General features: G+C 28.6%; 1 protein-coding gene and 1 long non-coding RNA gene across 6 annotated transcripts in view; both read right to left on the bottom strand.

Annotated features, from left to right (window-relative positions):
- LOC136983361 (protein couch potato-like) overlaps window positions 1-24,195 on the bottom strand; it is a 56,554-nt gene that overhangs the window by 16,419 nt on the left and 15,940 nt on the right. The gene's annotated exons all lie outside the window — the stretch shown is intronic.
- LOC136983318 (uncharacterized) lies at window positions 1,794-3,391 on the bottom strand. The gene is made up of 3 exons (XR_010882020.1): window positions 3,211-3,391; window positions 3,023-3,111; window positions 1,794-1,940 (listed from the first exon to the last, which is right to left on the bottom strand). It is a non-coding gene; the product is annotated as an uncharacterized lncRNA (long non-coding RNA).

Here is a 24,195-nt window from a genome sequence, read left to right as displayed (position 1 = left end):
TTACATAAGTCACAAAGTTTGTTTGCCTACTTTATACCTTGGAGGGAGAACGTAAGAGGATGCGAAAGTGTACAAGAAAGATATAAAAATGGTTGTATCTGAAAAAAAGGATTTTATAAACCTTCTAAATAAAAAAAAAATACATTTTACCCCTTCTGAAGAGCGTAAAATGCCAGAGAACGTCTAAAATTTCCTTGGTTTAATGCCTTAAACTGCAATTTAATACTGCTGTAGTAAGTAACAAATGATTGTATAATATAGCAACGAATATCTAGTGTAAAAAAATTAAATTATTATTATTACAACAAATGACCAATTAGAATTAACGACCAACTACCATTGTAATAACAAATTAGTGATTGAATTAACTAATCCACTACTGTTACAGTAACAAATTGATTGGTGTAAGTAACCGATTACCTTAACACTGTTGTAACTAATAAATATGCAACTAATTGCTATTAGGACAATAAAAATAAATAATAAATATTACTATATAGGGGGTGAAAAATGGTTGAAATTGCCATTGAATAATTTGTTAAATTTGTTACCTTTTTAATAGAGCTTATTTGAATAATATTTAAAGAGAATTTTATAAAATTAAAATGAAATGAGTAATTGAAGTTATAGTAATAAATGTTTCTTCCAATTGTAAACTATGAAATTTATTATTATAATAGACATATGTTAATTAAGAAATTTGTTATTCTAGTAGTAAAATTTACTTGTAAAATAATATAAGATCTCCTTAAGTAACTAAAGTGAACCAGTTGTTGAAAATAATGAGTTTTGTTCGTTATAATGAGGGAATATATTATTATAGTAGTAAAATTTACTTAAATATTAAGTTGAAGAGAAATTGAAATAAGGTGATTGGTTACTAATTGTAAAATGCTGTTTATATTATCGGTGAGATTATTACTATAGCAGTAAAATTTACCAAGTAGCAACCATTACTGTAAGGTTATATATAGTAAATCTTTTACTTGATTTTTTACTGTTATATTAGTGATTTTTCGCGATTTATCATAGTACTACCTTGGAGTTAACATAACCAATTACTCAATTATTGTTATACTAATACCTTATTTCATATAGAAAATTACTTACTATAATAGTAGATTTTCTTGTCTGTAGTTTCAAGAACTCGTTATACTATTACAGTAGTAAAGTTCTAGTTGCGATTGATGATAGTAACTTATTGTAATTAAGAAAATTGTTGCTATAGTGATAAAAACTATGGAGCTAAACATTCGCAACTGTCGTTAAGTTAATGGCTGATTATTATACAAACTTTCCTTACTTTGAGAAATGCTACTCATATGCACTACTATAGTAATATATATAAGCTATTTAAATAAAACTTTCAAGAGGATATTATATAATTACTGTTACTACAAGATCAGTAAATGAAAATATTTCGCTTATTTCAATTCAGGAATTTATTACTGTAGCAGTAAAAGCTACTCGAATATCAAAAAGAATGAAGAGATCGTTATGCATCTATTAAACTTGCAAAAAATCAGTGATTTAAGCCAGTAAAAAAATAAATTTCTTTGTATTTATTGAAGAATTTATTACTTTAGTAGTAAAAATTGCATGAATAACAATTGGGAGAGTTTATTATGGAAATAATTTTATTGTTTTAGCTGTAAAAATGATTCTAATTGCAATTTAAAAAAGAGTATTAACTATTCGAACGACGGTAAAATATTTTTGTAAAAAATTAATTAATTACCCATTTTATGTTTAACAAGAATAATTTTATTATAAACGAGTAAGACTTTGTCTTTTAATGAACAGTGTAGAATTTCATTCTGACTTAACCAGTTGAAAACTAATGAGCAAGCTGGAAATTAACTCATTACTCTGCATATCAAGTGCATACTTCTTCCTTCGATAATTAAATTCTTGTTACTTGACGCTTGTTATGATGGAATCTTTCAAGAAATAAGCTTACTTAATAATAATTTTCAAACACACACAATCCTATAGCGTTTAATATTTCTAAAGTTAATTTTATAACTAAAGATGCAATTGAAGGGGTGAGATTTTTCTAATGAGATATGTTTATGAATATTACACTCTTCCATATTGTATAGCATCCATCCACTACATTAAAGTAAGTTTTCCTTATTTTTACCATTAAATTCAGCATAGAATCTATAGAAACTAAGCAGAAAAGGTCTTGGTTACTATAAAGCACGTAACGTAGTAGTAGTATAGTAATTAATATTGTATAAGATAGTGGTATTGATTAATATTAATGCAGTAGTAAAGTATTATTATAATACTATGTTTCGCGTTTACAGTAATATAGTTGCATTTATTAGTATTGTAGTAATATAGTGCTTGGTATTATATATTTTACAGTGTAGTATAGGTCTATTAATTAGTATCAAATAGTAGTGATATTACTTATGTAGTATGTCATGGAGTACCTCCAATGAATAAGCATTCATTATTGATGCTACAGCCTTAATATAACAATATTTAAGAAAAAAAGTTGGTTGTTTGGGAGCTTAGAAAAATGATAAATATTAAACGAATGCTTAGTTTATTTTCTCTGCTTGCAAGATTTTTAAATTATTTATGTATATTATATCATGAGAAACATCCTTCAATATATTTGTATCATAAAGTATTTATGTTCAGATAAGCGAACATCGTTCGCTCTCGTGCTGTTACATTTATAATAATAAATATTTTTTTCAATACTGTTACAATAACAATTCTTTACATCGCCCTTGCCAAAATTTTGAATTTTTAAACGTAATAAATAAAAAATTACAAGATAAACAAAGCGGCACGGTGCTTCGAGAATTGCCTGCATCCGAAAGAAATGCGTTACGAAAGATGTTTAATAATTGCCTTTAATATATTTTTACGTGTATAAAATAATTTCGAAATTAAAATTTACATTGTAAAAATTTAGAAAAATTAAAAAAGAGAAATTATAATATTGTTAAACGTATAGAAGAAGGTCGAAAAGTGAGAGGAGTAAAGGTAACAAATTGCATACCTTATCTTAATAAGATGAATGCTGGAGTTGGAAAATGTTATGCTCCGATGAACAGCTGTTATTTGATGTCATTTTGTTATAGAAAGAATCTGTCATCATAGAATTTATGAAAAAAAAATAATAAAAATGATAAAAATGAGTTGAGTTGATGCGGTTTTATAAACATTTTATTGAATGTAGATGATTACATTATGGTTCCTGTTCATCCGAGAGGAAATTGTTCCATCTTGTTTTATTTTCTTATTCTTTTTCTTTAATAGATGAAAATTCTGATTTTGTTATTTTTTCCTTCTTTTTTTATACAATTTTCATAGATGAAAAGTTTTTAATTAAATATTTTCTACGTTTTTCCCTTGTGAATTATCCGAATATTTTCTTTGAATTTATTCATTTTTACTATAATAAAATTATCAAAAATATTCTATAAAAATGTAAAATTATCCTAGAAAACTTATTATATAACTTGCTTGTTGAATTAACATAAATTTGTTTGTTTTATTTGATAAAATTGTTGTTGTAGTAATAAAAATTACTTAAGTAAAGAAATGATCGCATCTTTAATTTATTCAGATTTCTTAAATAATTAGGATAATATTAAAAGAATAATTGCGAAAAATATAATTTTGCATATTTTTTTAATTATTTGACAATGTAACATCATAGCAATAAAGAATTATTATATAATAAATTAAAGAAAAGCTACATTAATACCATTCATTTGTTACACATTTCTAATAAAAATTTTATGTATTTCATATTGGAACTAATTATTACAGCAATAAAAAATTATTAGCTCAATAATAAGAGAAAAACTCGATGGTTTTGTAAGAAAAATAACAGAAAAACATTATAATTTGTATTATTCTGTACACTAGATTTGGGAAATTATATAGAAGTGTGCTCATTATAATAGAAAAGTAAAAATGGCAAGAATGATAAACTAAAATCTGCAAAATGCATTTATCTTTCTAGAATCTAGCTAGGATAGTATGTTTAGAAGATATTGTAGCCTATAACAGTTTTTCTGTGTTTATAATTACATTAAAATAACTTTACAGAAGTAGATATTGTTAAATTATTATATAGACTATAGACCTAAAGCAGCACGATTTATCAATTTTGTGAAATTATTACTGCAACAGTAGCTATCTAAGAAACAAATTAAAGAGCTTATTATGCAATTTTACTTATTAGAAGGCTGAAGATAGTAAAAATTTTGCTTATTCCATTGAAGAACTTTTTACAAATTTAGCAAGCTGGCTGAAAATTTGCATAGGAGATTTAGAATCGATACTTTAAATATATTTTCTGGATTCTTATTTCATAGAAAAGAGAAAAAAACAATTTCAAAAAATTCGATGTTTTCAAATAAGCTAAATTTTGCATTAAACACGAAACTATCCGATTTAATAATAATAAAAAAAAGAGTGAGAAATTCCATTACACTACAGCAAGTTGGAGAAGAAAAGGATGTTGGAAAAAAATACGAAAAAGTAAAATAAAATATTTAAATTTACTTAAAAGTTTTATAATTTTTTAAGTAGAGAACTACCTTTAACGAGTTTTTAAATGAGAATTTAATAAATTCTTTCATAATTAAAGTCTACATTAAAGCAAATAGTGATGAGGATGAGGAAAGTGATGCGGATCATCTTTCCAACAAGATGATCCTAATTATGCAACGTTAATGGACGTTATACATGTAACACGAACTTTCATCTGCTCTTTTGACAACTTATTATTATGTTTTATCAATGAATACTCGTATAGAACAGTCGGTAAATTAATATAATAACTCACTTCACCATCCGACTATAACTTTATCTATGAAAATAATCGATAATCGATCTGGTTGACTAATAAGATAATATACTACCTTTATATAACTCCAACGATATTTTATACATATTTCTTCTTTTAAAAAAATTATACGTTGAAATTATAGAGGTTAGCGAGTGTTTGAAACATCAAAATGTTCGTGTTAAACTTCAATTTATCATAAGATACGACGAAAAATTTAAAGATGCTCGTCTCGTATGATATCTTGTTTGTAATGGCAAACCGTATTGAGTGAGTATAATTTGATATTTACGTGGGCCAACACACATCCAATTAATTCGCCATATACGTAGTTTAATGATCATTATCAGAGATATAATTGCACCAACGAATTGAGCTAATCTATATCAGCAGAAGCTCATCTCATATCGTGCAAGTATATATCTAAAACGATAAATTCGCACGGATAATAAATTTCTAAACTTGTATACGGGCTTAAAATATTCGAAAAATAATATTAATAAATGAGAGAAGACAGCAGCAATTAGCTCGGATGTAACATTCAATTAGTTAAGCCGAAAATTTGCCTTGTTTAAGTATCGAATTACACGCATTACAAATGACTTTAAATTAAATATTTTCTTGTTTTACTAATCTGAAATGTTCAATTTTTTTAAAAAAATTTGTTGATAAAAGTATAAACTCTCAGGAAAAATATATTTATTCAAAATTCTTTAGCATTTAATGCAGCGTGAAGTGCAATTGCAAGATCGTTTTATCAGTGGGAGACGAAGTAATATGGACAGCTTCTTTCCACCCTCCTATCTCTGTCTAGCATAGATAGAAATGTTATATCGACAGTTAGAAGCGAAGAGATAGAATGCCTCCAAGGATAGAATGGTATATTTTTAGCTTTAAAAATTCGTATTTATATATATATTTTTTAACTTAAAATCGTGTCTAAGCGTTAAGCACGTATTTACAAGAGATATTTGTATCTAAAGGTTCTTAGCTGTAAGCTGTACTTAACGTCAAAGTCTAACACATTAGGTGCTGATGGTCGAACAATACAGGAGCCATTATACCCAGTCACGTGGTTCTCTAGATGTGACATGTGCCGATGTCGTCAGAGAAGTCGAGGTCGTCTCTAGAGGTGGTCTATTATATCTAAAGCTCCCAGAGGAGGTAGGTTTGGCGAGAGCGTTTTCGTATGTAAATTTATCTACACCTATAACACCGGTTATTTACTTATCACTAGATGAACTTACTCAACATCGTCTACATTGTTTATCGTGTTTTGCAATATTGGAACATTAAAGCCAACAAATAAAGATTTATGAACATAATTCATTAACTTGTTTAAGTTTAAATCACGTAAAATTGTGCAGAAAATCTAAAACAATTTCCCTTTATATATATATATATATATATATATATATATATATTTATATCGCCCCCTTCTCTTATGATGTCTGTTTTTATGTACCGTTTACGACCCGACTTCCCTCATAAAGTGTAAAGTGGATTCGACCGTGTAGTAAAAATCGTCACGTGAGGATGTAAACTTCCTCGTTCTATACCACAAGTTAATTTTTTTAATTTGTGTTTTGTCTGCAGTTTATTTATTTACATTTTGTGTAAACCGAAGATGTTCCTCTTCCTACTCTCTGATGTTAAAGTTTTGTATATCCGATATAAGCGCATTTTAAAATATTATAAAAGCTTAAAGTACACACCCTAAGGTTTTATATAGGCAATAGACTCTATAGAAAAGTACATATTTATGTTTTTATTCTTCTTTGTCTATAATTTATATACAAACTCAACATATTTGTATTCGCTGATGTTAAAGTTTGACATACTTTGCTGCAGGTAGGTAAAGAAATCTTATAACACTTTCAGATTTTATATCTTTACAGAAAAGCGCATACTAATGTGTCTGTCTGTCTGTGCGGATATTCTAGTTTAAGCTCTCTGAAGCTAAAGATATTTTAAGATATAACAATACAATTATAGAATTTTATACTACGAGTATACTTTGTATAAAAAAGTATGTTTACATTCTTCTGTAATTTATGAACAGTGAAAGAACACGTTGAACCTGTTCGTTCAACGTGTTCTTTGATGTTACACTCGCTATAAATGGATACGAAATAGCAAAACGGACCCAGTTATGGGGTTCGTGTTACTAGCACATCCTAGTCAAGTTCTGTTATCTCGAAAAGCTTACATTACATTTTCAACACAAATAAACTTCCAGGTGTAATTTTCTTCATCAAAATTGTCAAAAACTTCTACAAAAATTGGTCTATAAATTGGAGTTTGTAGTAGTTGGATGTGTAGAAAATGCGACATATGGTTGCACGATTCGTCTTCAACACATCTATTCAGGTGCAGATCAATCATTTTTAGAGTAGACATATTCAAGGTAAATTATGTGTTTCGTCTTAGAAACATGCCTTTTTTTAAAATGAAACGTATTGAAGACTTTAATAGCTTATTACTTCTACTTTTTTTTAATATAAAATTTAGCTATTTTAATGTATATAGTAGATGTTAAGATTCGAATATTTGTGCTGTGTAACTCATAATTTTTTAAAAAATTTTATACAAAAAAATTATATCATTAAAATTCGCAATAGATTTCTAATATATTTTCCGTATTTTTTTATTTAAAAAATATTCGATTTTTATCAAGAATTTCAAGCTGCTAAGCTATTATATAAAATATTATCTCGAAAAATATTCTGAAAATATTTTTATATATAGACTGGCGTTTAAAAATACGAGACAAAGTAACTACTTCCTTTCTGTCTAAGTCTTGCTGTCTTCTATAATATATTGAAGATAATTCACTCAAGTCCTGAACACATAAAACATCTCTACTTCTAGGACTTCAAGCTTAAATGATTGAAATTTAAAGTGCTTGCTTAAATATTAAACTATAGAAATTTAAAGGGACATTATAACTTTTAAAACAAATGACAACTGTATAGGCTCTGTGGTTTATTTCGTTAATTACAAATTTATTAATTAATTTAACCCTTTCATTTAGCTGTTTTTGATACACTAAAAGACGGACATTAATAGAATTATATCATAAAATATGTAGATTGATACAGCAAAATCAAGACTCGTATTCATAGAAATCCTATACTTTAGGTAAAGTTTCAACACTTAAAACTTAAAATATTCTTAAATTTAGATATAAAATTTTATATTTATATATAAAGAAGTTAATTTATCTTTCTATAAATTATCTGTTTCTTGAAATTTATATCTAAGTATCATAATTATCCTGGATTATCTAGTAAGGAGACAAACCCTTCCTTCGACTATGATCAAAATATATTATCGTTAAGATATTTCTTTAAATGCACACACCGTTTTAATTAAAAATAACAAAATTTTATGTATTAATTTATCATATATACGAATATTTTAATTATTTATCCAACTGTAAAGGAATTTTAGGCCTATTTAAAATACGATCTTTCCACTTAAATCGCCTTAAATACATATTTATTTTCACTTAATATTTTATATTAACATAAGAACTTTATCATACTTGATTATTCAAAACCCACAGGTGTATATAATTAGTCAAAAATTTCAAATTTACATATTATCCCCATAGAAAGAGAATGGTTCGTGACGACGAATGATCGATGAAGGTAAAGGACAAATCGTGTTATACGTAAATTCACAGAAAAGGCTAATATATTTTGAGATTATTTTTTTTTGAATAAAAATAACTTGAAGTTTCCAAAAAAAAAGAGATTCAATTAAGTAATTCCGATACATTAACAGAGATAGGCCTATTTATATTGTAATTACATTATCCTATCCTCCTGCGTAGAGACATAAGGTACATTTATATAAGGTATTTATATAAAATCTTTATGTGTTTATTCAATTCGATCAATTCTCAAAAATTTCGACGCCATTAAGGATTGTTTGAAGCGAAATGATTGATGCAGAAGGGAGTAGAGAGCCAGTTATCTTTGTAAAGGCAGCGTACTGTAACGTTGCTGTTTACAAGAACAATTTAAAGGGAAAAAAAAGGGTAGAGAACCCCTCTCTAACGTCTTTCTTCTGTATTTAAAGGCCATATCTGCATCCTTTAATATTCATAGAGCGATGGTGGCTTAATCTGTAAGAGTCTTGCAACAAAAGAACGTCTATAGTTTTGTCAATGGAGTGTTTAAAAGTCATCAATTTTCTTCCGTCGTATGTAATAAGTAATGATGCCATCAATTTGGTTGTCACTAACAATAAGCAACATTCAATCCGTTCATGTTTGTAACCCTCCATGCGCGATCAATTTTCAAGAAATTAGTTCTCAACTAGCGGCTTTTACTATTATCCTATGTTAAAAAATTGTAAGAGGATAAGACAGAATAATGGGAACCAGGGAATTCATGAAAATCTAACGTGGCATCATTCGTATTTCACTAAAGATTATCCCACTTTTGGTTCCCCGATTCATTTTTTATGTTGAAATTAAAATTTCTTTTTTTTTTTTTTTTGAAAATTCTTCACATTTTTTCGATAGAATTTTGATTCTTAAATTGATTTTCATGTAGAATTTTGACTCTCTTATTGATCTTTTACGTATGATTCTGACCTTCGATGCATTTTTTGAATAGAATTTTGATCTTTTCATCCATATTTTGGGTAAAATTTTGCTCCTCGACTAAATTTTTTAACAAAATTTTCACTCTTTAAACATACTTTTATTAGAATTCGAATTTCAATTGTAGCTCTTAACTCAATTCTTGTGTAAATTTTGGCTCCTTAATTAATTATTTTTGGTAAAGATCTGATCTCTAACCCAATTATTTTAATAGAATTTGGCTCCTGAATTTATTCTTAAACTATTTTTCTATTAATTTTTATGTAGAGGCATTTATTTATTTAAAAACTGGAAGTCATTTATTTAAAAGTCGAAAACATTTTTTTCCTGATGTGAGATTGAACAAATGTATTAATAGCATGGCTTAACTGACTGTTGTAGCAGAGTAATTGATACGTTTGCATTGTCGAAGGTGGCTAATTGAAATTGTAACGCGATGTCTCTCTCAAGAATAGCTTTAAAAAAACTCTTAATTATCCTTTGCTCGATGCCAGACATGTCCAATTTCCACCCTTCTACTCGTAAAATATTCTTTTTATTCTGCTTATTTTTGCATATTTTTATATTAATAAAGTAAATCACGCGAATATTATCTCTCAGAAGCAGTAAAAAAAAATAATAATATTTTGACTCTTCGATTTATTTTTTATATAAAATTTTGATCCCTAAATTGATTTTTCTATTTAATTTTCGTTTTTTGAAGAAAATTTCGACTCCTCGCTGCAACTTTTGCATTGAATTTTGACATGAAAAGCGAATTTTTAACCAAAATCTCGACTACTCAGCCTATCTTCGTGTGAATTTTGATTCACTTCGGCTCAGTTTCTGCATTAAAATCGCTTCTAAATCTATTTTTTTTTTTTTTTCGTCTACGGATGTAATTCTAATTCATTTCTGAGGTTAATTTCGTTGAAAAAACTCAGTTTTTACTTAAATTTTTTTACCTTTTAACACATCTTTCCACTAAAAATTTCGATTCCTTGCCCAAAAAATCTGCTATTCTTGCACGCATTCTTACATTTTTCATATTATTAAATTACATTATATGAAAGATAGTAAGTGCATTTATCGTTGGACAAAAGATATTTCTGTTGTTGTTGCTGTTTATTATTTTTTTTTTTAAAGAAAGAAAAGAGAATTTCAAGCGAAAAGAAAGAGCATTATCATAATTCTAAGATTGAATATTTTGGCATCCTTAGCTTCACCTTGAGTAAGCTTCTTGTATATGGAAATATTTTCATGTCTGGTGCCTAGTGATGGACCCATATAACGTGGATAGGAAAATAAATATGGTTATTTATTATCTTTATTTCTGAATAAATATTTGTTGCATGATCTATTTTTAAATATTTTTTTCTATTTCGTTAAATTAGATCGATTTATTTTTATATAGTACCTCACGTGCGTTTTCTCGAAATCCCATCATTCGAGTCGTGAATTGATTGAAATTTCGCTTTTACCGTAAAGATTTTTGAATTTTTCACTTCCTTTTTTATATATTTGAGCGATAAAATAGAAATATTTTATAATTTTATAATGTTTTAAATGTAAACAGTAGAATTTTTAAGGGGAAAAAACTGCTTTTTTTTTAAAGAATTGCAGTCGAAATTAAGAACTTAATAGGGATAAAACGTAAAATTTGTTTGTCTTTACCTGTTAAAAGCTAATAAATTATCAAATAACACTTAAACTTCATTTTAAAAATAATTTATAAACTTATATAAAATTTAAAATTTAGAATATTCTAATAATTTATTTAATAATTTGAAAAATTTATTTAAAAAATATAAAGTAAAGAAACAAAATTTAAATTAGCTCGAATATAAGATTATAAATTTAAAAATTGAGTAAAAACTTAAAAAAATAGGCAAAAAGACATTTAAAATTTATCTAAGAATACAACGAAATTTTAAAAAGTAATTATTTTTATGAAAATTTTTAATATTTAATGCTTTATCACATAAATAAGAATGACTTTTTAAGATGTGAAAAATATAATAAAATATCATATAATAATTTTTCCGTTATTTTATAAAGTAAATTAATTAAAATTATTTTATATTTAAAAATATATATATATATATATTAAAACAATATAAGAAGCGCATTAAACGTTGGACAAGAAGATGCTAAATTTTGTCAACTCCTCAGCATCCTTCAATGGATGCTGTGGATGCAGCATCCAAAAAACTAAAATTATAAATAAAATAGGTGGATAATTTATAAGGTCATATATATAATGGGTTTTCGGAAATATTATAGAAGCGTTACGTTAGTAAAGTATCATTTAATTGTATTCGAGTTACTTCCTTCGTCTCTTTTGTTCTATTCGGTTGTTGCAATTAATCTACTTGATGTGCCAGATGTTGTCAGTTAGAACTTTAAAGATTAATATTGTTACCGACTAATTACCTTTCTAATAGGATATTAACATAATTAACTCGGAATTTTCAAAGTGCATAAGGCCCCAAACCCGTTACGACGTTCGAAATAATCGTTATAACGGGGGAGATGTCGGTTTCCATTCGTTGTGTCTGTTGGGTATGCTATTGGAAAATAGGCTATGTTACTATGTACAGAAGGGCTGGAAATTGCACTTTTATGTAGAATTTCTTACTAGTTCGTTGGAAAAAGCGCTTCCTGATAGAAAAATATTCTATCTTTTCGTGTCTGTATCATTTCGATTCGTTGGAAAAACTATATTTTTTATATTGTTTCCTAACACTACGTCGACAAAATATAGGGTTTCCCACAGCTACGTGTTTCTGTATATCGTTTTCAAATGATACGTTAGAAAAACTGCATTTTCATATGCAGTGAAGCAGATTATTTACGTTCGAAAAATATGATTTTCTACTCTTCCAGCGTATATAATAATAATAACACAGACGATACATTAAAAAACACGCATTTCCTCATTCAATTTTCTCTCGAACAAGTTGAAAATTCATACAAAACAACGTTAAAATTTAAATATTTCCACATATAAACGCCATTTTCCCCGTTTAAACACTGCAGACACGAATTATAAGCCTAATTAATACAAGCGGAAATAATATGATTTTAAAAGATACGACGAAGAAGAATGAAGATGATGAAGAAGATAAAGAAAATTAAGATTAAAATTAAAAAAAAAAAAGTTGAAAAAAAAATACTAATTTTGACTCTTTTTATCGGAGATTAACAGTACACATTTTATCATCAACAACAGTTGACAGCTGTGTAAAAATCTCACCTTTTAAACCGTTATCTTTAAAATTTATATCATTTAGCATCTGTCCGAATAATTTACAACGAATTAATTAATTTAAATTTTCTTGTTTTTCGCTGTTTAATGTACGTAAAATTAGGAAAAAATTATGTAGTTGCAGTCGCGTCATTTGCTTGTTTTCATTGTTATTGATAACTAGCTTAATTTTAAAGCGTGATATGGAGTGTTACGGCATTAAATTCGCATCACTTTAAGCTTATTTATTTTAATTAAAATAAGAGTAAAAATATTTTTTTTTAAATTACGAATTTTTACGTATATAAAAAACTACAAACCAATTAGAACGAGAATTAATCTTTTTTGGGGGGTTTTTTAACGTATTTTTCTTGCTAATTGGTTGTTATTTCGAATTTCTTTTTTATTATTATTATTTTATCAGCTTTATATTTAAATTTTGATTAAAATCTTATCAATTATTCATACAAATATTAATGTAGTAACGTGTTAAATGTATCTACATTTAATCCCCCTCAGCGAACTCAATTAAACTCAGTTTAAATTTCGAAAAAAAAAAGAAAGAAAAATGATCGTCACCCCACTTACAGATGAAGAAATTTGAAATTTTACAATCGTAACTAAGCAGATGTTACGTTTATTACGTGCAAAATTGATTCTGCGACGTTTAAAAACGTCTAGGAATACGTATATAAGAGGGGGGATTGGTGTTTGTAAATAGTTAAAAACATCTGCCTCGACGAAAATGGCGGATGTACGATTGTCTAGCTTCAATGGTTTGTCTCGTATATCTTTTGTGGTCAGATCTTGCCCGTGGCAAGAAACTGGTGGGGAGGTGATTCGCCCACGTGCCTGCCACGTGGCAAACGACAGCTGAACGTGTCGAGAGGCAGATGCTTTTACCTGAAGGAACACCTGTCCAGTGGTCGAGCAGCTCGTTTCTCAGCTGGACGCGGGTTTACTCGAGCGTTACCTCGTTAACGACTGTTTGCCATTTATAAAAAGACGTGAATAACTGTTACGGCTTCAAAATCATTTTTGTTTATGTCTTTATCCTCCTTTCAATAAGATAAAACGTGATTCATAACTCCCAAAACAACGATTCAATTAAACACAACTCGATTTATAACCCGGAACAATGATTCATCTTAATATAAATCGATTTGTAACCCCGGTATAACGATTTATTTAATTAAAATTCAATTTATATCCCTTAAAGAAGATTTTCTACGTTTTTTTGCATTGTTTTGGAGGTAAAAACAGGCCACACTTCCGTAAAATAGAAGCTTACTTATTTTCAGGTTTTATACACTCGAACCTCCAATAACGACGACCACCTCTAAACGGAGGCCATTATTTTCACGTTCGCCAGTGGCCGTTATTCAGAGGTTTGATTATATTTTAGTTTTAAAGGTTTTATTTATAAGCAAATACGTTAAAAGTTCTCTAAAATGTAGGTTGTAATCCTCTATTTTCTAATGGACTAAATCGAGTTGTGAATTAGAATGAACTTTTTAGATGAAAATGCTATCTCGACCCCACAAAAGTACAACTTAGAGTATGAACATGATTCTGATGATTAAATTATCATTTATAGAGTATTCACAGATGCGTGAACACGACCTACGCCCCTTAAAAACAAAGGTACCTCTATTTTTAGGTGTTCTAGCTTATCAAATTATTACTTTTAGGGATTTTTTTTAAATGTATATGCCTCAGAAAGCAATATTTTTTCTCATTTACGAGCATGTAAATACATAAAATTATAAAATGGGGTATTTTCGAAGGGTGCAAGTATGCTTCATACCCCGTCAGAAATGCGAATTTCTTAATTTTCGGAGATGCAGATCGATGAAATAAAGTACGTAAGAGAAAAAAGAATGAAGGGGTGAACAAAAATTGTCTAAACAGATATCAGAATTGAATTTCTACACATAAAAATGGGGTATTGTTTCGATTCAGTTCTTTTGTTATAATTATAATTAAGTAAGAAAACAATGAAGACGCTTATTCTTCGCTCATGCATATATAATAAACTACTTTCTGAAGGAATTGTTAGGATTTTAATAAAAGTTAAATTGTGAAAGGAATCCACTCTTTTCTCGGTGCCTTGGGGTTATCAATGTCAAAAATAAATAGTTTTTCACGCGAAACAAATGGATGTTGTCTCGTGGCAACGTATTCTTTCTTTTGTTAGCAAGAAATTTTATAATTGTACAACACAGAAAAGTGCCCATAGCTTACTTCAACCGTGCAATATCGAAAACACTACTTTAAAATGACTCATCTACTAAGTAAATTCACAATAAAACGATCAGTTTCTTACTTTTCCTCCACTCCTTTCGCAGTATAACTGTGAAAGGAGCCGAGTTTTATGACGTGTTCTATTCAGAAATCGTAGTTTAAAAGGTAAATGACAAACTCATCGATAGAGTCGTGCCCTCATTTAAACGCGTGTCATGTGACTTAAACGTAAGCGATGTCACAACTGACATAATCGGAGCATTGACCCTAGTTTACGTGCTAAAGAACATCAACTATGGACGGAAATGGTTCAGAAACATCATTCTTTCTTTAAAATTTTAAAACGTAAAATGTTTTTTACATATTTTTTTCAAACTTTGACGTTTTTTTTCTCTGTTATAACAGCTTAGCAATGAGTTATTCCTGATAAATAAGACTAATAAACAGCGGTAAAAAAAGTGCTTATAAACGTATTTTCGACCTAATTTTTTTAATTTATAAATATATTTTAATCCTAAATTGCTTATTTATAGATATCTTTTGCCCTTCTTCTATTATTTAACTATTTTTTTTTATTATTTATTTATTCTAATTCCCATGTTCAACTGAAATAGAGAATAACCCCATTCATGGATCTATATAAAAACTATAGATATTATACACGAGAGATGTAAATAAAAGATAGATTTTAGTCGGTTTATAAACATAAAAATATCTGTAAACCCGACAGAAATCTAAAAAAATAACGATCTCATTCGCGAGTAATATAAAGATGGGGCTTTATATTAAATAAAAATACTCAAAAACTTAAAAACGTTATAAATAAAATTAAAAAAAACATAAATTTAACATTTTTATCCACTTTAAATCATTTTAGTAATTATTTTACTTATTTAAAAGTAAGAAAACATGGTGTAAAATTTTGTAGCTAAACTATAATAATTTCTATGTTTAGGAAATAAACAACAATAATTTAATAATAAAATATCATTTTAGACATTTCTTAGTTAAATATTATTTTAAAAAATCATAACTATTCACTTAATTTAGTTTATTTTGACATGTTTTTCTATCGCTTACTCGTAAACAAATCGTGGAATTGTTACGAGAATTATACGATTTTTGCCCCCCCAAAAACAGAAATAATGGAAAGAAAATGATAAATATTTGTAAACGAAACGATCTAAATCACAAATTTAACAAATTTCGATCGGTTTTAAGTCATTTTGATTCTATTTATCCTTCAATCACTGAAGCGATCCAAGTTGTCAATGAGAATCAAATTAAAGCAAGTGAAATTTCCGCTTTTGGCAAACAACAAACTTCCTCTCATCTCGTCGCTTCCATTTGCTATTCTAAACAATCAAATTCTCTAGCGTGTATATAATTGCAAACAGAAAAATCAACTTGGAAAAAGAAGAAACTTCTCATCCCCCCACCAGTTATAATATCAGAGAATGATGACAGTTAAGGTACAAGATAGCATCCCTATTTGATAAATGGTAAGAATAATGTTATTTATTTTATCCGCCAAAGTGTAGTAGAGGGTCTATACTACTTTTCTAACCAAGAAATATCAATCAAGTTCACCCTCGCTTCTATTTTATAGCCTATATATATAAATATATATACGATCTGTTATTGATTACTGAATTTAAAAGTCAAATTTTCGTATATAAATATATATAAAAAAATATATAGTGAAAGTGCGAAAAAGGAGGTTGAAAACAAATGACTTTAAACATTGTTTTTTTCTTTTTTTTATAGTAAACCGTGGAGTTTGAAAAGAGATTAACGTCATTTCGTATCTATCTCCAGGTGTTTTTTTTTTAATAGAATAAACTCGGACTTATCGTTGGTGGATTGATGATAAAATGAAAATATATCAAAAATTCTTCAAAATTAAAATATTATATCCCCAGAACTACGCAGAAAATGATCATAACTTCTTAAAAAATGTTTACTCTTTATCGTTAGAGAAGCAGATGATATCTGTAAGTAGAAGCATTCTTTGCTGCCTTTTTTTGAAAATACCCAGTTATCTACTTTATAAAAATGCTGGGAGGAGTATATTCAACCGATCTTTACATTTTTTTAGTAGTTAATCAGTATCAGAAGCCGAGTTATAAAGTTATTTCTTGGTTGTTACCATACAATCTCAACCCACGTCGGGAGTAGAGACGTGATATAAGTAGCAGCATCTTCGTTTGATGTATAAGATAGCGAATACAAGAATTAAAAAAGTTTACAGAGATTATTAAGTGTATTTTTCGACTGTTATAAAGTAACTAAAGCAGGCATTACTGTGAGATACGTACCTGTCAGGTGAGAAATACGACCGTAATCAACTCACCTCTTCTAGACTGACGCCGTCGTAAATATTTGAAGGTAAGAACTGACGTCGTTTTCTGTTAGAATGAGTCCCAATGCTGCTCCAACACCTCACCCACAACGTTTTCTACTGAATTATTTACCGTATCCAGAGATGTAAAAGTGAAGTGGTAGATGATGTAAGTGGGATAAAAACTCGTTTTGTTGCATTCGCCTTTATGTAACCACTGTTTATGTTGGTCGAAGTGAAGTAAAATTCTCACTTTGCTAAATCTTTTACTCCTTAAAAACATCAAGAATAAGATATTTTTCGTATAAAAATAGATGCACTTAACAAATACGGCCAATGAACCTAAATTTAAAGTTTTACAGTCTTACATCACAATGTTACAACTTAATTAGTGTATACTAATACCGCTACATTCTTACGATTAAAAAAAATACTCTGCGAAGTGCTACCTGCGCTAATAAATTTACCTTTTTCGATTCTAACACACAGACTCGACGTAAATGGCCTAAAATTAGTCATCCCTATTGGCACTGATCACTTACTCAGGGTTTTCTGAACTACGACTAAAACTTGTATTTACCTCTGACTCAAATGTTGCACACTAAAAACTATAACTGATGCTTCTAGTAGTTAGAAATCGAGTGAGGTAAGAGAATTTCCACTGACTCATCCCTGTTTTCCCAATCACCCCATGGTGATTCTGATGCATAACTACGATTGAGAGCATTTTATTCTATTAAATCGCGAATATTTTTTTAGAATTTCTATCATTTTTAAAAGATTCTGCACGAAATTTAATTCCTTTTCTCGTGTTTTAAAACTGTTTTGATTACGTTAACGTAATTATCATTCTAACAGAAGCAATATCAAAGAATGAATCGAATCTTCTAATTGCTTCTAAAAATACAAATTTAAAAGAAATCTCCAATAAATTTCCTCCCAGACATTGTTAAAGTATTAGTTTCATCAATTGAAGTTTGAAATTTTTAAATTCAAAAGTTGCCCTCGGATAGCGAAGATTAGATTGTAAGAATCTTTATGAATATTTGAAAAGACGTTGTAAGTCTTTGTGAAGATTCTTCGTGTATGTATGTGTGTGTGTGTGTGTGATTGATTGTGGATTGGAATCGTGATTACTACGAAGCACACATCTTCTAACAACTATCATCTGCTTGCCACACGAACGTGCAGTCGAGTAAGAAACTATATACTATTTGGACAACGTTAAATCTATCTTGGAGCACGCTACCTCCTCTTTCTTATCTTTTTTCCTAACAGAATAAAATCTGGATCGTCTTAACCAATCAACTTACCTGTCTACAATTTTTGGACACGAAATTTTGACAGAAGACCATACAAACCTCTCTTCTAAAATGTAGGAGGGAAAACACAGCACAGATTTAAGGTAACTGGTTTGTTTAGAAGGCTTGTGACGCGTGTTTTGATCCGGATTAAATTCGAAAATACTTCCAATTATAAAGTATGTGGCATAAATGTTCAGGGCAGTTGAAGGAGATTTCGGATCTCACTTGTAGAAATGAGGTTTAAAAACACAAATTTAGCCTATATTTCGTGTTTATATGTTTATTAAGAGTAGTATTTATCGAAAATATACTTTCCGGAGTTTAAAAAAAGCTAGAAAAACGTATAAAAATAGAGAAATAATTATAAAATCAAGTTAGTTATATATAGTTAAAGTCTCAATATCCTAAACATATAAAGACGTGTTTGGAGATAAATTTAGATACTATTCTTGAACTACAGGATAGGATCCGAATTCATCTCCAATTAGAAGAAAAGATAAGTGTTTTAGTGGATTAACTAATTAGAAAATTCGGTGTATTCGAAACAAGAGCATTTGTTCAATCCCACACGTTATTTCTAATCTTTCTTCGCGTGGAAATTGTTCATATATTATAATTTAATCTGTAATTCTTTTATTATTGGTTTATTAAAAGTAAAATATGAATAAGAAAGCTTTAAAATTACTGGCGAAGTATGTAAAAAATAAGAAACTAATCACAGAATGGGAGACATTACGAGTATTAGTTCTCTGTAAGTGTCGTTTAGAAAGCGAAAACTGAATAAAATATTTAACCTATCCTCGATTTAGTCAAATAGTTTTTAGTGTCATACATTCTCAAATGTCATATAAATCGCTGTGTGACGTATAATCGAAGTAATGCGCATTGTTCGAGGGTATTATTTTTTCTTTTCTTCGCCGTAATGATCAAACAACCTCTACTTAATTCTAAATTTATACATTTACATGTTAAAAGGGAAAAACGAAGAAGCGGCAATACACTAAAGAAGGGGGTCGAAGAGCGAACTTTTACATTCATACGGATGTATCGGGTATAATATCAGTTTATAGTGATACCGCTGTCGTCATATCCTGGCTTATCCAAGCGAAAAGAAATTTGCGGGAACTTCCTGCTTTAGGAACCAGGTACAAGCAACACGTCAGGAAATGGGCACAATAGTGGGTTGGGTGGTACAATGGACACCGGAAGCACCCCCGGTAGATGTTATACAGCTGCACAAACTCGATCTAAACTAAACCCCGATGTTGTCTACCGTAACTATTAAAAAAGTGCGTACAAAGAATTCGAAATTTTATATATTTATAACATTTATTCTGCATAAATTCGTCTCTCATCTTCTAAAAAAAAAAAAAAAACATGGAGTCAATTCGACAAATGTTATTGTAAATGGGTCCTTCTGTACCATTTCTGTGTCCCTATCGCAAACAATATCGTTACCATGGCGACTACTTCGATCGGTTGGCTCTACCTAAGAACACACCTGATAAGGTATGAAAATTAAACTACGTCGAACTGTTCTTCCCCTCTCGTTCCCCCATTTCTAACGGAAATAACACAGCTGACACATTCGACAATTGACAACAAAACGTGATTAACAAGGATTAATGTTATGTCTTTATATTATTTTCTTATATAAAGATTTGGATGATATATAACTTAATCAGATTAATTATTTTAAAACATAAGATGACATCCCCTCAAGAAAACAACAAAATATTGAGAAGGAAGCAAGAATAGGAGCCAAATAAAAGATATAAAAAAGAAAACACCTTCCCTTGCCAATATTTCCAACGTGAAAATTGTTTTTTCTTCCAATAAAAAATGACACAGTTCAAAAAATTCCGTTTAAAATAATATCAAAAAAATCTTTTAAAGTTTTATATATTTTTCGAATCGATTTAATATCAAATTTTCCGATTAATTCAGTAATTTAACTCGTGTTCAAAGTAACTTCGACATCATCTTCCCACTCGAAACCGAAACAAAATGGTTCACCAAACCGGAAATTTTTACCTTTAAAACTAGAAAAAACATATATAAAATCGCCTCGAGACATTCTATTCTCTGTCTTTTTTTTAAGTAAAAGTTATTTTTTGAGTTTTATTTGTAAAAAAAAAAGCTACAAAGAAGCGTCAAACTGGCGTGAAGTTTCCAACTCGAGCGTGGACATTAAACGTTTAAATCATTAAATAATACAAAATAAAGTAATTAAAACGATTTTATTTTTATTAAATTCGTCATTCGAGTGTAGATTTTAACGTTTATTGAATATCACAAAAGTGACAGCATTAAAATAACCAAAGAGATTAAAGAATCAATAAGGCTTCCTTCCACTAAACAAAGTAAAAGTTTGTCGAGTCGATTGTCAAACAAGATATCGCTTGACCAACCATTAATTTCTATGCTTTGGAAAATTTAAAAAAAAACACACACACACAGGAAAATAAAACGTCTCTTTGATCTCGCTAGTTATTAATTGAAAAGAATATAAATTAAACAAAATAATTAATTTTTGGAATCTTGCCCCAAGTGATGATGAAAATGATGCGGATGGAGTAAATCAACTAAAATTTCATCATAAGCTCCGATAAAAGTTTTCTGTCAAAAATCCAAAAATAATAAAATAAATTTACAATTTTGAGAAGTTCAAAATTTTGTAATTTTTAGAAATACTTTCTCCAAAAATTCGTATAGATTTAATTGCTTTTATTTTGGAGAAATTCACAAAGCTTTATTAAATTTTTTAATGAGACATTTAAAGAAAAAAAATTCTTCTAGTAAATTACTTTATAAATTTAATTTTTTTTTTGATATTTTTCACTTAGAGTTTTCATAAACTCAGAATGATTTTTCGAATTTTTCAATAACGTTTCTAGATAATTCTCTAGAATGTGTGAAAGTTTTCCGAAAGGGCAAATATAAATAAATTTCAAGTAAGTTGGTTGGAAATAATCTAAAATTTCTAGTTATAATCCTAAAGAAGATTTCAACGAGAAGGTCATTTTTTCAAGTTAGGAGTATGAAACTCGGGAAAAGTCCGTAAATTTTAAATGTAAAATTTTTCAAATTCAAAAAATATTGTCTTAAAAACGTTCAACAGTCTTGTATAAATGATACTATGTAAAATTATAGAAGTTGTTGTAGGTTGGTGACTCATCTAGACACTCGGTTCTTGAAAGAACCGAACGTCTAGACGATTCACCAACCCACAACTTATCAATTTTTCAAAAATTCAAAATAATTTTACAAAGAAAAAATTAATTTAAATTACTTTTTAAAAAAAATCAAGTATCTAGATATGTTTATTCCATAATTTATCAAAGCTTAATATTAAATTTCCAGGATTTTTCATAGAAAACGGAACAATGAAAACTTTGGAATTTTTTAGAAGAATTTGTAATCCAAAAAAGCAACTGAATGGTGTTAGAATCTAGAATTTCTCATCACTCTGTAACATGTAAACCCTGTCAATATCTTTATACTTAAAGTAGGAAAGAGTAGGGAAAAAAGAGCAGCTCCTTAGGGAGTTGGCAAAGAATTCACTTACCAGATTAGGGCGTTGGGGAGAAGGTGTTGCCAACCGAAAAAGACAATCACTTCCTAATCATATTTGGACAGTTGATCCTAGAGAATAGATCGATCCAAAATCTTAACATTTATAAAGTTTCTACACTCGGGGATCTAAATTTGTATTGTTTGCTAATCTATGGTTTAACCTAACGTTTTTTTGCTTGATTAGTTTTCGAATGTTCTTGTTTATAAAGCAAAGTTTTGCAGACAAAATACTTTAAATCCTACAAGAATTAAAGTTTTGTAAAGTGGATAAAAGACTTTTCGCGCATATTTTTGGCGATTTCCCATGTGATTATATAAATAAGAAAAGTCTTCCTACTGTTTTATGGGATGGTTTTTGTTGATACAAATTTTTATTAATCTACTCCGATTGAATTGAGTATTTTTCTGATATTTTGTTTTGTATTTTTTAATGTGTTCTTTCCTGTCAAAAATGATATTTTTGACTGGGGTTTTCGGGTGTATTCTTTTCATAGAATTCTTTTTTATATATTAATCTTTCCAACTTGACTATTTCCTGTTATTTTTAATGCATTTTCTAAGCTTTTCAGTAACAGGAAGGCGTAAAGACCTTTAGAAAAATACCAAAAAATAGCAGTTTTGTCTACATAAATAACAATATTTTGCGGATTGTTTTTATGCATATTTTTGTTATTCTCGCCAAATTAAATCGAGCTATTGTCTGTCATTTTTGACATTTTTTGATGGATTCCCCAGTCTTCTGAGATCGAACACCCTACTAGAAAAGTAGAAAATGTCAAAAAAATACCAAAATATGTTGAATTTTTCGTCACTGCTGATAGGATTTTTTTATTTTTATAATGAAAACATGCTATTCTGTTAAATAAAAGTCTGAAAATCTCCCTACAATACTTATATACATGCACACACACATAGTAAAAGTGTATATACACAGTACAAGTATATGTATACACAACTGTACAAGTGTATTCGTCTAAGTTAGTTTGTCCTTAAGGATACAAAAGCAATTATTTAGTAAAGTGCTTAATTAAAATAATTCGATTAATTCGCCCAACCTTTGTATACACATCGGTCCTGATTTTACCCTCAAACTGCATTTATCATCTTACTATTGGCTTAATGATTGTTTTAGAAAATAATTAGTCAAATTAATAACTAAATTGTACAGAAATTTATTTTATAATTACGCTAACAAATGCCAGAATATATTAATATAATCTTCGAAACAATTATGCAGATGGATATTTTATTGTTATATATTTTAAAGGTGAAAAATAAAAATAACTTTGATCGAAACTGTTAATTGCGACTTGTTAATTATTCTGTCCACGCGGATCAATGGAAAATGGTTGACTTTTAAGCCATAAATTGTTCAAGAAGTTGCAATTTTTTGGTAGAAGCTGAATAAAAATTAAAGAGGAAAAGTCGAAAAAAACTGCGATTTTTAGAGTTTTTCTAATGTTTTTTTCTTATTAAACACATTAAAAATCTATAGCTTAATATAATATATTTCTAGTAGATATCAAGAAGAGTAGACAAATGAGAAGAGCAAGAAGAGATGGAGAAATCAGATTAAAGAGGACTTGGATAGAATAGGGATAGACTAGAATATGAAGGAAGATCGTGGAAAGACAGGAAAGGATGAAAGACATCGACTAAACTGACTTAACAAAGTGTTAGAACAGGAGGGAAAGGATAATAATGATGATTGAGTAGAGCTTAAATTTAAAAAAAATGACGTTTTTTTTAAATGTAGTTGATTTCTAAAATCCCAAATTGTTGTAGAAGTTTGAGTGTTTAGAAACAAATCGAGTAAAGAAAAGTACAGAAAAGGTGTCTAAAAAATTAAATTTTTTAGTTTTTTTTCTGTTTTTATTAAATTATCACGTACCTTAAAGTCTTTAGTTTAATATAATACAAAAGTTTATTAGCAGATGTAAAATGTATAAGTCAAACCTCACTGACGGGACCATAAAAAAAAGTGGTCGTTGTTTGCAGGTGGCCGTTATTGGAGGTTCGACCGTATTTTGAAGGCGATAATTAAATATTATTTTAGAAATTGGAATT

Source organism: Centruroides vittatus, unplaced genomic scaffold (genome assembly GCF_030686945.1).
Source record: "Centruroides vittatus isolate TY-2023 unplaced genomic scaffold, ASM3068694v2 contig_880, whole genome shotgun sequence".
NCBI lineage: Eukaryota > Metazoa > Arthropoda > Arachnida > Scorpiones > Buthidae > Centruroides > Centruroides vittatus.
This window is presented reverse-complemented; position numbering and strand designations above follow the sequence as displayed.